The sequence below is a fragment of the Phaseolus vulgaris genome, chromosome 8 (genome assembly GCF_000499845.2).
Source record: "Phaseolus vulgaris cultivar G19833 chromosome 8, P. vulgaris v2.0, whole genome shotgun sequence".
Taxonomy (NCBI): Eukaryota; Viridiplantae; Streptophyta; class Magnoliopsida; order Fabales; family Fabaceae; genus Phaseolus; species Phaseolus vulgaris.
The window spans coordinates 53,345,588-53,349,476 of NC_023752.2; the positions used below are offsets into that span (position 1 = coordinate 53,345,588).

Here is a 3,889-nt window from a genome sequence, read left to right on the forward strand (position 1 = left end):
CTTCCCCAAAACAACTTGTTCATTTTTATTATTTTTTTAAAAACAAAGCCTAACACTCAAAACATAAACAGCTTAAATAAATCTCTATAAAATATAAGCAACGGTAATAATTGTCATAGTTGATTTTTTATGAGTGAGGTAATCAGAATACATACAAACTTACAAATTATGTTTCTTTAATAAACTGGTTAATTTTATAGATTAATTACCAAATTAAATAAAATTTTAAAAAGTTAACGGAATAGATAAGTTAGTGTGATCTTGACATATTACAATGTAATTATGTGACACAATTTTAATTAAAATCTAATTATACTAAAATGATATATTTTGATATCACTTCACTTCAAATACATTTAATGAGTTCTTCACAAAAAATTAACATCACTTGTATTTTAAAAAAATTTAAAATTTTATTTATTTTAATAATTAACCTATAAAATTACACTATTTAAATTAATACTATTTACACCGAAGTTAAAAGCTACTGGCATATATAAATAGCATAATATAAGGTGTATAATAGAAAAGACCCTCCTTCCATAAATCGTGCTTAGGCTTCCATGAAGATGCTTCCATCCACACAGTAGCATGTCTATACACCAAAACCAGAATGCTCTAAACTAGAGATGCCATTGCAGGATCTTCCAAAACCAGAACCGAATGTTCATTTTTAACCACACTCTTCTTGTGGTTGATTGTTGCTACAAATATAGATTAATAATTAGATTCTTTACTTGTGTTTATATCGAATGCAGAACTAACTTTAGAAATGTTAATGCACCAAAAAGGTCTTTGCCTCATCAAAAGAAGATGTTCAAGTCGCATGCATGATTACGCCTTGTGCTTGCACTTTTAACTCCTGCCTAATGGACAAAAAACAAAAAACCAAGAAAATACGTACACTAACTAACTTTAAGCACGATGAATTACTTTGAGAAGTTTTGGATGTTCTTCCTGATAGTGGTGGTTGTTGGACTACTTGGTCTCATAGAAATGGAATTGTCTTTACGGAAGAACAAGTAGATTTAGCAAAAGTTATGGATTATAGAAGGTTAGGTCTTCATCTTAGTTTGACATCATGAGGACTTACTATAATAGTATATCTTACTCATATATACTTTTCATTTTCCATAAACATGTTTCAGTAAAAAAAGAATTTGTGAAAAGTTAATACTTATTATCGATTAACGCCTTGAGTTTTTTATGTTGTTAAGATTCAAAACTCGTGTATTTAAAAAATCATTAATTTATTTATTAGAAAACTATATTGATTACATATGTACATCTTTTGGTTAAAAGAAGATCAAAAGAGAAAAGTTAAAATATTTTCACTTCGAATTAACTTGAGTTTGTTACTCTTCTTTTTTTTCAAATGTTACACTCCGAAAGAAATCATAGCTAGAAGCTAGCTCCATTTGTAGAATATCTTTTGCATTAGTCTTCTGGTAGCTGCAACCACCACTCTTGAGATAGCATTCACATGGAAAACTGAATGGAAATTCTACCGACTACTTAACTCTGATCTTAATGGATATCTTGCATTCATTGAGATAACTTGATTGTTCATTGTTTCTTTGCTTTTGGCCATATATGAACAATATCCCGAACTATTTATAATCAAGGACTATGTTGCAGGAACATGCACACGAACCTAGTTTAGGTCATATACAAAGGACACTTTTTCCATTACATGAAATGTAAAACTTATGTTAAATCCTCCAAGATCTTCCCTCGAATTTCCCTGTCTAGTATTGTAGTCCTTTTGGTGTATTTAATTCGACTTATTTTAAAGAGATAATAAAATCTCAAAGCTTCTTTTTAAGTGCTTTTAAAAAAATGAATATGTTTTCAAGATTATTCTGTAACAAGCATGCACTACTACTACTGGTAATAACTTGCCAACATGTGCTAACAGTTGAGATCTATTTCCATGTCCAGTGTCTTGGTGGACTTGGAATTTTGTATTGCCTTCTCTTCCAAAGCACCAATCATAGACGAAGGTAAAGCAATTGTTAGGTCAAGATTCAAAGTAGGTGACGAAATAATTGCTGATTCTTCTTCTCTGAAGGAAATCCTATGATGGGTAGCAGCAACTGGGAAGATAGGGATTCTGTGGTCTTTGTTCATGGACTCGGTATTTGATGCACCCTCTGCAGAAGAAGAATGAGGAAAAGAAACGCTTTGGTGTGGCTTATGGTTATTTGGATCAATTCCCATCTTTATTAGTTTTCTACGGATGTGAGAATTCCAATAGTTCTTCACCTCATTGTCTGTCCTTCCAGGCAATCTTCCAGCAATGAGTGACCACCTATTTACAAACATATGCATCCAATTATAAAGTGAATTATTTGCCAAAAATTTCTAAAAATGTCATATGATAGTTAAGAAATCAACCACTGAAATTAATTTCATTATAAATAACGATAAGAAAGTATTAATAAATTATGGATTCTGATTGTTAATGAAAAAGTTCTAATTCAAATTTCTTAACTGATATAGTAAGTAGTATATATATATGTGGCTATTGAAGTTACCTGTTACCAAGGAGGGCATGGAGTTTGATGATAAGGTCTTCTTCATCTTCAGCAAAGATTCCACGTTTGATATCTGGTCGTAAGTAGTTTAACCATCTCAGCCTGCAGCTTTTGCCACAACGATGCAACCCTACAAATGGTTACAAAAATGGTACTCTAAGAAATTCTTCTGTATATAAGAAATATTTTCTTAATCATAATAGTTGAATGAATTTCCATTTAATGAAACTCTTTCTTCTTTAGAGCTTAGAATCATTCAAGAGTCTCAAAACCCTCTTGAGATTTCAACTCTCTCCAATGATAAACCCTCATGAGTAGAAGTTTGAAGCCACTTAATTGTGTGGGAAGGAAAATAACACTAACCAGCAGCTTTGGGAATGGAACGCCAACAACCCTCACCATGAACTCTGATGTAGTCAATGAGCTTTTGGTCTTCTTGCTTAGACTATGCTCCTTTATTGATGTTTTCTTTGTCACAACAAGGTTTTCTCATAGTTGTTTTCGTTTTGTAGGTTGTGATGAGAGAGAGAAAAAAGGGAATGGAAGGTCTGACAAATGGCAGAAGAGAGGGTAGATGGATATGTATTTGTAAAGGAGAGAGGATGAAGGATATACATTGACTTGGACTGGTGGTTTTGCTGTGTTGTTGGTGGTGATGGTGGTGAATGGTGATAACTGTGTGTGAAATGTGTTGTTTTGTTTGAATTTTTTTTTTTGGGTGAGATGATAGGTTAAGGGCATTTGGCCTTGGTGTTCTTAGCATTCCATTGCTTACCGTTAAGTAAATGTCGTTGTCATGAATCTATAATATGGTTGTTATTGGGTCCAATTCACAATTTTCGTACTAATTCGAAGAACTTGTGGTGTCTATATTGCTTTTATTTGGAGAAAGTAACGAATGATATGCCAAATTTTGGAAAAAGACATAGATAACAGGAATCAACCGTTCAAGACCACTGTCTGCATGTCCTTCTTCGATGTTTTGGTTTGGATAACACCTCCAAAATCTCAAGCAACTCTAAAAGATATTTCCACAAGTTTATCTATATCTAGGAATGGGCAAAAAAGTCTGAATTAATTGAATTCAACTGTATCTAGAGTGCATTGAACCTTTACGAAGTTATTGATTTTTTTTTAAAAAAAAACAAAATTGTTTTCAAATATAACATTTAAAAATTGAATTGTATTCTAATAAACTTTTAAAACTGAAAACTGAACTTAATTTAAATTGAAATAAATTTGTTAAAACATTTTTTTACTCTCTTTTTCTCTTCTTTCATCTTTTGTTTTTACCTTACATAGTTTCGTAAACCTACAAATGCTCTTTGTGAATTTGTCGATAACTTGTGTAA

The 3,889-nt window shown here is 31.7% G+C and overlaps 1 pseudogene; it reads right to left on the reverse strand.

Moving 5' to 3' along the window:
- Nucleotides 1–1,590: 1,590 nt before the first annotated feature.
- Nucleotides 1,591–3,066, reverse strand: LOC137827047 (transcription repressor MYB4-like; annotated as a pseudogene).
- Nucleotides 3,067–3,889: the final 823 nt, after the last annotated feature.